This window comes from Oryx dammah, unplaced genomic scaffold (assembly GCF_014754425.2).
Source record: "Oryx dammah isolate SB20612 unplaced genomic scaffold, SCBI_Odam_1.1 HiC_scaffold_13, whole genome shotgun sequence".
Taxonomy (NCBI): domain Eukaryota; kingdom Metazoa; phylum Chordata; class Mammalia; order Artiodactyla; family Bovidae; genus Oryx; species Oryx dammah.
The window spans coordinates 35,426,733-35,437,900 of NW_024070197.1; the positions used below are offsets into that span (position 1 = coordinate 35,426,733).

General features: G+C 36.0%; 1 non-coding gene across 1 annotated transcript; it reads right to left on the minus strand.

Annotated features, from left to right (window-relative positions):
• Positions 1-295: 295 nt before the first annotated feature.
• Positions 296-368, minus strand: TRNAG-CCC. Its single transcript has one exon. It is a non-coding gene; the product is annotated as a tRNA-Gly (tRNA).
• Positions 369-11,168: the final 10,800 nt, after the last annotated feature.

Sequence of the window (11,168 nt, forward strand, 5' to 3'; positions counted from 1 at the left end):
AGCTGTGACAAAGGCTAGTTAGCCTCCCTCAAGGAGCTTAGAGTCTAGCAAGATAATACACAAATGTATTGAATATTATCTGTTTATCTCTATAAAGTCAAAACTATTGCACAAAACGTCTAGGAACTTAATTTTAAGATGGCTGCCTTTGTTACAGCTTCTAGCAATTTCCAGTTTATAACAAGTGTTCTGGAATAACACCTTGGCAAAACTAAGAATATAAATAACTTTTAAAAAATGTATTTATTTATTTATTTGTCTGTGCCAGGTCTTAGTTGCAGCATGTGGGATCTCTTTCCCTGACCAGGGATTGAACCTGGGCCCCCTGCATTGGGAGCACAGAGTCCTAACTACTGGACCACCAGGAAGTCCTCAAGTAGCTATTTGTATTCAAAATTATTCTGTTGTCAAAATCGGAAAGAAATTTCATACATAATGGCATAATTGCAATGTGCTATCTGAAAGCAAGCAAGTCTATGCACCTACTGTTTACCTGGTCCTTTCTTTATTTAGTGTATCCCTTGTATTACTCAGACAAGGAGAAAGAAACCTAACTATACCCCTACTTAGGCATATTTTCATTTTAAGTATGCCTGGTGCTATTAGTCCACCTTAACACCCTTTCATGATCTTTCCTTCAATAGTTGGTCATAAACAGAAACAAATGGGTGTGGAGTATGAAGCAAGGTTCCGAAAATGGAGTCATTCATCTTCCTTGGTATAAGGCTCATAAGCAAAACATTATAAAAGGATGAGGAAACAGGAAAATCCCTAACTGAGAAAAATACTAGGGAATATTCCACCTATTGAGAGTATCAGAGAACTAGGTGATAATGTTTTTATGTTTCTATCTCAAGGCAACGCAACTGTGCTAGATGGTAGCAGCTGGATACTAATCTATCCAGCTGGATATTAGTCCACACTAGAGAATTTAAGAGCCTACTTTCTTAAATTAATCTTGGCACAATATTGTTCTATATTTGTCAAATTCTGTAACTATATACTCAACTTCAAGAGATGTAATTTTAAAAAAATCATTAGTTATGTGTCTATGGACTTGCAGTGATCATTTTATCTTTTTTGTTTCATATATTTTCCAGTTTTATAAAATGTCTGTGTTTTCTCTGATAAGTCATTATCAAGGTATTATCCTCTTACATCTGTTATGCTCAAAAAGAAAAAAAAATGCAGTGAATATAATTAAGATAAGAAGCCATAGGATAGAGCAGGTTAAGTTTCTAAGACAAGAAGATGATATAAAATGGAAATGCATCTACATATGAAGGATTGTAATGAAGGTTTTTAAATAACATAATAATATAACTGAAGCCAAGTTTAGAGGTAGTGAACAGCTAAGTCCTTGATATGACTACTTTTCCCCTTTACATTGTTGTGAAGCAAATAAATGACAAAAAAAATTAAACTGAAAAAAATTAGAGTACACTTTTATAAACAGTGTCTTCAAATAAGCACCATCATTTATCTTACTTAATGCTGAAAGTCAAAAGCTATTTTCTCTTTTTTTAATATCAAGAACAAGGTACAGGTGTGTACCATAATTTCTTATATTAAAAATTGTATTTGAGATTCTTGTTAGTATAGCAAGATAGGAGAAAATTCATATAGGCATTAACTCTATAAGTATCCCTCTAAGCACTGCTATAGCTACATCCATTAAATTTTAACTGACTGCATTTCACTTATGTTGTCTCATTTTTTTTTTATTTTCCTTTTGATCTCTTTATTAAGTCATTGGTTATTGAGGAATACATTGTTTAATTTCCACATATTTGTGAGTTTCCTCCAATTATTTTCTATTATTAATATCTAATTTCATTCCATTATGGTCAAAGAATGCATTTTGTATTATTTACATCCTTTTAAATTTATGGAGGTTCATTTTATGGCCTAGCCTATGATACATAATGCAGAATGCTCCATGTGTACTTGAGAAGAATATTCTATTATATTTGGGTGGAGTATTCTATTAATATGTTAGGTATAGTGGATTCATACCGTTGTTCAAATCTTGTATTGCTCATTTACTTCTGACTAGTTGTTTTATCCTTGCCTGGAAAATCCCATGGATGGAGGAGCCTGGTAGGCTGCAGTCCATGGGGTCGCTGAGGGTTGGGCACTGAGCGACTTCACTTTCACTTTTCACTTTCATGCATTGGAGAAGGAAATGGCAACCCACTCCAGTGTTCTTGAATCCCAGGGACGGCGGAGCCTGGAGGGCTGCCGTCTATGGGGTTGCACAGAGTCGGACACAACTGAAGAGACTTAGCAGTAGCAGCCGTTGTTTTATTCATTACTGAAAGTATAATATTGGAATACCAAATCATTACTTTTGAAATCTTAGTTATTATATGCTCAACAATATGTTACATATGCACAGTTTTATACAGTTGCTTTTTAAAAGTTAAGAAAAGAGAAAAACCATGCATTTATACTGTCTTCTATAACTACATAATTACTTCTCCTGATGTTCTTTGTTTTTAGTGTGGAGTTGAATTATCATCTGGGGTTATTTGTTATTTGCTTTCAGTCTGAAGAACTTCCTTTCTTTTTTCTTTTAAGACATGTCTTCTGGTGACAAATTCCCTCAATTTTTTGTTTATCCGGGAATATCTCTATTTCATTTTTTTTGAAAGACAGTTTTGCTGAATACATGATTCTGGGTAGAAAGTTTTTGATTTGAGCATTTTAAATGTGCTAGCCTTCTTTCTTCTTGGGTCCACTGTTTCTATAAAAATTCAGTTGTTAATCTTATTGAGGTTCCCTTGGAAGTGATGAGTCAACTTTCTCTTGCTTTCAGAATATTCTTCTTGTCTTTTAGTTTCAGTATTTTTTTCTGTCTCTTCGTGAGTGTCTTTGTGTTTACCTTGATTTTTGTTGGTTTCTCAATGTGGAAACTAAGGTTTCCAAAAAGTTTTGAAGTTTTTCAGTCGTATTTTTTCTTTTCCTTTCTTTGTCTCCTCATATTTTCATTGCAGATATATTGGTGCACTTAATTTTGTCCCATATATTTCTAGGGCTCTATTCATTTTTCTTTTTTTTCCCTATATACTTCAGTTTGCAAAATTTCTATTGATCTATCTCCAAGTTCACTAATGCTTTCTTTTGCCAATTCAGATTTACAGTTTAGCTATTGTAATTTTTCATTTAGTTACTGTACTTTTCAACTCCATAGCTTCCATTAAGTTCTTTGTAAAAAATAATGTCTATCTCTGTATTTATATTCTCTACGATATGAGATTGTCATCATGCCTCCATTTCGTTCTTTAATGGTTTACTGTAGGTCATTGAACACATTTACAATGGTTTCTTAGAAGTCTTTGTTTAACTAGATTTTTGTTTGCTCTCATGGAGCAAACCTGCTCCCACCTGCTTCCCACCTCCCATCCCTACCCCGTTTATGGATCATGCTTTCTTGTTTCTTTGAATGTCTTATAATCTTTGGTTGAAAATTGGACATTTTTAGAGAATATATTATATTAACTCTGGATATTGACCTTTCAGCCAAGGCATATTATTGTAATTTGTTCATTTATTTATTTAGTAACTAGCCGGATTATTTTAGTGGGGTCTGTCTTCCCTCTACAATGTTAAGCCTCTGATGTTTCGCCTCAGGGGATCCCAGCCTTGGGTTTGCCCACAGTCACCAGCAATGGCAGTGGTTTTGGCAGAGTTCTCTCTTTCCTTGACTACACCCAAGTTGTTACACTTCACTAGTCACTAGATGCTTTCTGTATTGTTCTTAATTCAGAAATCATCTAAATTATTCTTAATTCAGAAATCATCTCAATCACTAATTCAACCAAATCTGGGCTCCTTCAGAAGGGTATTTCCCTCAGTGTTTCAGAATTTTTCTGACCCAGGCTCTTTTCTAGTTTCTAGGTTCCTAGGTTCTTTACTTCTCAACTGAGGCAAAACATTGAGCCACTGGCTTTGAAGCTGAGTTGGAGACTATGCTGTTTTTCTCTGAGTGACTGCTCTACTTTAATAGCTGGGGACTTGACATGAGGGTACAGTAGCCTCGAGTCTTTTTGGCTTGGCTCTCCCAGTGTGACACCACTGTCATAATTCAGGGCAAGCACAACTGGAGCCCTGTATTCCCCGTGAAGCCTTGCCAAGGTAGAGCCTCTGCTGCACAAGGAGGGGCAGCAAGGAAGAAAGGGACCCTGCCTTGTCCACACCTTCTCAGAACCCAGTCTGTCAAGAGGTAGTTAGGAGCAGGGTGAGAACTGGTGACACCGCCCTGCAACTCCTGGCTGTGGCAGGGAGGAAGCTCTCTGCTCTTGGCTGGACCAGTTTGGAGTACAGTTTCCAACTCGCAGAGCTGAGAGAAGGGGTGAAGAAGCTAGCTACCAGGTTCTGGTTGGAACACCATACTCAAGTCATTCCTACCAGGCTCTACTATGCTTCCTGAATAAACGTTTCTCTGTTTGGTGCCTTTCTCCAGAACTATTTCCAGAGACTTTAGTTTGCTTAAATTTTATTTTATAAATTTTATAAACTGTAATTCCAGTTCCACTGTGGAATTCCCCACGTTATCATGCTCCTCATATGTATCTCTGTGTTGAGATATATTCTTATAAGTAAAAAATGTTTTAAACGGTGACTGAAATTAAATCCAATATAAACGTTATGTTTTATACACTAGCAACAATGAGATGAAAATACAATATTAAAAAGGTAATAAGTACTAAAGCAACTATATATATATAATATTAAGTGTAATGAAATATGTGAAAATATCTTGCAGCTAAAATAAAAACATTTTAACATATATTAAATTAAAAAAACACAGCCTTGATATAAAAGACTAAAGTTGTCAATTCTTTTAATTTATTTACATCTTAATATAATTTCAAGTAAAACTCTTATAGGAATGTTCATGGAACTTGGTAATCTGTTCTGCATTTGTCAGAGATTAGCAAATGAGCAAGAATAACTGAAATATTCCTAAAGAAGAACATAATTCAAAAAACAAACATCATGATTTATTATGAATTTTTCATACATAGAAAGCATAGTATTGATATAAGATTAGAAAAATAGAGCACTGGAACATAATAGAGAGCCTAAAAGGATGAAGATACACAAAATTTTGATTTGTGAGAACTAAGAATTGAATGTCAGTTGGTAAGAGAGAAATTACTCCACAATTAACCTTGAGAAAATCAATGATCAGTACAGAAAAATATCGATACCATACAATTGCTTAAATGTGAAAGGCAACATCATATGAAAAGTAATTTTTATGTAATTAATAATTTAAAAAATAAGGCTAAATTATTAATCATTAAAGAGACTGATAAAATTGACTACATTGAGATTAAAATTTTAATAAAATGAAAAGGCATCATATGTTTTAAAGAAAGCAGAACTTTATTGAACATATTTGCAACATGCAATTTAAAAGAAATATGTATTTCAAATACCTGAATTTGAAGTATGCAAAACTGCTAATATTCAATGAGTTTTGGGGGGTGTGAAATAATGACAATTCAATTTGGCCTAATAAAATAATTAATAATAAATGTAAATACCACCTGAAAATATGGTAAAAATATTAATAGGCAAATAGGCACTTGACTTTGCCTGGAGGTAGCATGTGAAAGTTATCATAAATGACCCGTGAACTTCCTTTACTTAGTAATTTTCTTTATATAGAAAGAGAGCAACATATGCAGATACCAGGAATAGGAAAAGAAAAAAATAAGTGTGAGTTAGGTCTAAGACCCATCAGTGCTTTTATAAGTAATAAAGGAGATAGCTCTGTTCTGCAATGAGTAATACTCCTGCTGCAGTGTCTAAATTATCATTATAGATTGTTTAAAGAGAGACTATGCAAAGATAGTTTTTCATATAAATAATGTTAACCACAAAAAGACAAAAGCCTCCATTGTAATTTTATTAATTGCATCTTGAAGAACAATTCCCATCTTCTGTTTTGAACTATGGTATATGAAATCATCCACAAATATTCCTTGTACTAATTAACTGTACTCAAACTTGTCTCACACTTTCTGGAAATATAACACACACAGTTATATATTTGGTATCTGTTTTGAGATAATGTTATCCTGCTTTTAGCTTACTGGCATTTCCTTCTATGCCATGGAAATAAAGATTACTAGATCATTTGGAATATCACTGCTTACTTCCACTAGAGACCTCTTTTCACTTTTCAAATTACTAAATAATGAGACACGATCAGAAATGACTTAGAAAAAAAATGTTAACTCAGAGATTTTTTTCTCTCTAATTGCTTACTATCAAGACACTGTAGGTCTGCATATATCTTAAAGCAAAGACAAATATAATTTATACATTTATTTGAGGGAAAGTCTGTCACATTTTTTGAATTCTGGTATTGGCTTTCCTGGTGGCTCAGATGGTCAAGAATCTGCCTGCAATGCAAGAGACCTGGGTTCGATCCCTGGAGGAGGGCATGGCAACCCACTTCACTAATCTTTCCTGGAGAATCCCCATGGACAGAGGAGCCTGGTGGGCTATAGTCCACGGGGTTGCAAAGAGTCAGACACAACTGAGCAACTAAGCACAGCATGTGTGTGTTAGTCGCTCAGTAGTGCCCTACTCTTTGCGACCCCATGGACTGCAATCCACCAGGTTCCTCTGTCCATGAGATTTTCCAGGCAAGGATACTGGAATGGGTTGCCATTTCCTTCTCCAGGGGATCTTCCCAACCCAGGAATTGAAGCCGGGTCTCCTGCACTGCAAGCAAATTCTTTACCGACTGAGCTACAAGGGAAGCCCAAACACAGCATAGCACAACACATTGTACTATATGGTACAGAAGATTTAACACATTTACCTAAAAATCACTTCAGTGGAATATCTGTTCATGTATTTGACTATTCTAGAAATCACTGGGCATCTATGACCAGGAATTCTGCCTTAAAATGCAACAATGAGGCAGACAAATGTTCTGGGGTCTGCAAACTTGTCAATATTTGAAAAAATCCCCCTGAAATAATCATTTTGCCCAAATAGTACTGCACACATTAATCAAAGTTATATTTATTTGTTTTTGGCTTGAATATCAGTATGAAATAATCAGTGTTCCCATCTGAATAACCCTATGTCTTTCATTAATTGAAATGAGAAAACAGACATATATATACACACATATACATATATAGCTACAGTTTATGACATAGGGATGAATGACAACAAAAAGTTGCAGGTGAAATTCATTTTGGGAGTGAAATTTTGAGATTCATAGGGCTACCATGGGACCAATCACTTCTCACTAGTCAGTTCTACTTTGAACTGAAGTATGCCCTTAAGTGTCCTTAAGTGTTGCTCCAGATAAACAGTATACATTTCCATATAATTTATACATGAAAAATGGATCACCAGCTCCTATGACTTCTCATTTAATTCTTATTTGTGTAACCACTACAGGTCTTCTCCACAGAATTTTAAAATATGTGGCATATCTCCTCCAGTTGGCAGTAAATTGGACTTTTGTGTATCTTAATGTAAATGCTCTAGAGCATAAATGACTCTTTTTATATTAATAGGTACCTGTGAGAATCAAGTGCATTGTTTGGTATGCCATACTGTCATAAAGTCTATCTTGTAACATAAAGCTTTTCAAATATGGCTTTCAAATGTGGTGAAATTATAGTCTAGTTTTCATTGTCCAGATAAAGAACATTAAACTTATTTATGGGGACTTCGGGTAATTTGTGTTCTATAAAAGGACACTTGAAGATTATTTTTGCAAGAGAAATCCTTTGCACTTATAAGGTGAGGGTACAACTCCATTAGTTTATCCTGAGGCCATTGTCATTGAACCTGTTAGGGTGTGTATGGCCCATGCCAATTGGGAAAATGGGAAGAGGGAAGAAGAAGAGAGCATGACTGGTTCAGTGGGGTTGGGATTGTCATGAGGATTTATGAACTAGGAAAACAAACGGCTGTTGTTCGGGCAGCCGTTTTGAAATGATGCAAACTGTTTTAATTTTCATTTTTCCAGATAACTCCCTCAGCATTTTGGCAAAGCATAATGGATTCAACCGCCAGAAGCAAGAAGTCTATCTCTTACCAATCATAATCAGTGACAGTGGGAATCCTCCGCTGAGCAGCACTAGCACCCTGACCATCCGGGTCTGCGGCTGTAGCAGTGACGGCGTCGTCCAGTCTTGTAATGTTGAAGCTTATGTACTTCCGATTGGACTCAGTATGGGCGCCTTAATCGCCATATTAGCATGCATCATTTTGCTGCTAGGTATGTACTTTCTTCATAGCCTAATGGTCTCCATTTTTCTGGTTCATAAGTGACTGTAAATAAGGACAGAGATCCCTAACTCGACCTAGAAAATCCTAGTCAATATTCTTTGGAAGAAAAACTCTTTTCCACTTCTCCAAGCTTTGAGGTCACCAAGAGGGAAAAAAAAGGATTGCAATAGTAAATGTCCAGTTGGAGAGAAATGTTCATTGCCTTTTTCAATTCCATCACCCGTGAAAAGATAAACTATGAATAGTTGTGGTGGAAGTGGGGATGGACCTTTATGTGGTTGCAACAGCAACTGTTATATAAAAAGACCTGCAGGGCTTCTGATGCACACCAATTTACTTCAAGAGGGGGCTCTCATATGTCCAAAATACTCTTTTATCTAAATAGTGTATGGATTGGGTTGCTGAATCCATCCAATCACAAAATTTGGTGAGATAAGATGAAAGCAAACAAGCAAACAAAAAATACCTTTTCCTCAAAATTGCATTGTGTTTCTCAGTTTTCTTGATACTAAAATCAAATTAAGATGAAGACTGCTAAAGAATTCAATTATAAAAATGAGATTAGACAGTAAGAGGACACAAAAGGGAAGTTATTCATACATCTTATCCTGCCCTTGGAAAAAGGTTATGTCAGTTACTACCTTCCTGGTTACATCAGTTCTGCTCACCCAGTATCTTGTATTGAGCATCATTTCCTTCCATATTTGATGCCATTAGCCCAAGTTTGATTTGGCTGATCTGGCTTTTTTTTGTTGTTTTAATGCGTTCCTCTCCCTTTCCCGACCTTTAGTTCTATTTTACCAGGTAGAGGAAAACTAGCACTTTCACACGAGAAGAAGTTGCCCATTCAAAGCTGACATTCACCTTAATATAGCACTTTGTCTGTGAGTGAACATTATTTTATTGGAAACAGTCTTGAAGAACTTATTAGAAAAACACAAAACATACTCGATGTGATCTATTCAGCTCCTTTTTATTTACAGAAGAGAGGCACGGAGTCAAAAAGTACTGAATGACCTGCCCAAGACACACAGCGAGTTACCCATGCTATCTGTGCTATTTCCCATTTTGCGTCATTCACTCCAGAGCTCCCAGGGGTGTTAAATGTAGCCATCACCATGAATAGATGCAAACTTGTTATATTAACCCAGCTTCTTCATCACCATTCAATAAATAGAAGCAACTTAGAATAATATTCACTCATAATTCAGTGCCCATACTTCAGAAAGGCATTTTACTTAATTCCCAAATGAATGCATGAAAGTTACATGTTCATAAGTTTTTAAATAATGCCCTTTGCTCAAAATACACGATGTGTTACTTGTGAAATTATATGTCTGTCTGGCTAATTGTTATTTTGTCTTTTTCCTACAGTCATCGTGGTGCTGTTTGTAACTCTGCGGCGACACAAAAACGAGCCACTCATTATCAAAGATGATGAAGACGTGAGAGAAAACATCATTCGCTATGATGACGAAGGAGGAGGGGAAGAAGACACAGAGGCTTTTGACATTGCAACTTTACAAAACCCAGATGGAATTAATGGATTTTTACCCCGTAAAGATATTAAACCAGATTTGCAGTTTATGCCAAGGCAAGGGCTTGCGCCAGTTCCAAACGGTGTTGATGTGGATGAATTTATAAACGTGCGGCTACATGAGGCAGATAATGACCCCACAGCCCCACCATATGACTCCATTCAGATTTATGGCTATGAAGGCCGAGGGTCCGTGGCCGGCTCCCTCAGCTCCTTGGAGTCCACCACCTCAGACTCAGACCAGAATTTTGACTACCTCAGTGACTGGGGTCCCCGCTTTAAGAGACTGGGCGAACTCTACTCTGTCGGTGAAAGTGACAAAGAAACTTGACAGTGGATTATAATAAATAAATCAAAGGGAACTGAGCATTCTGTAATATTCTAGGGTCACTCCCCTTAGATACAACCAGTGTGGCTATTTGTTTTAGAGGCAAGTTTAGCACCAATCATCTATAAACTCAACTACATTTTACTGTTGAACCAAAAAGTTAATAATAAAAATAAAAAAGTATATGTTAGGAGGTTATAAATCTTGTGGAGTGTGAATTAAATTATGTGGAGTGTCTAGAAGTCTTTGGATATTTGATATTTACCTGTCCACCAGAGACAAAGATTGGGATCCTGGCTCCTCCTTAGAGGAATGACATATAAAGAGGAAAAAATCAAAATTAAAAAGGTGCTTTCTTAGAAAAATGGACCTGCAAGAAATTTGCTGCTGATATGTGTCTTCTGCAAGGATTTTTATAAATGCAAATGGTTTTTTCTCCTTCGCCTGTAAGGATCCTGCCACTAATGATAAAGCAATACTTGGTCTGCTGTACATTCTGACTTTTTGGAGTTTTGGGAGGCCTCCTAGATTATACGGTACGCTGACCACACATTGTACATAATTGTTGGCCCCACTCATCAGAGACAGAATAGCATCTTTAAATATTGTGTCGAGCCTTAAAATATTCATGTTTGTAATCCATTCCAGGGTGGGGACTGCCAGCTCAGTGGTGGGAGGAGAGAAATCTCATTCGAATGGGCCTGTTCTCTGGAACCAAGATTACTCTTCCCCTCCAATTCACCTTCTCCCACAAGGACACAAAGAGAAACTGTCACACAGTGGACTACATAAGAGGCAGATGGTTTTACTGCTAGCGCGTGAATTTATTTGTTTAATCCTCAAAATAAATATTTTATTGATGTCCATTAATGCTTTTATTTATTAAGGTTGGTAATTTATAGATTAAGGGACTATATGAAAAAAAAACTAAATTATATCCATTAATAGTCCTTTAGATTGTTTTATATAAATATATATACAATGAATGTTTAATACATGTACATTTTGATGAGATGAGTATGGCAG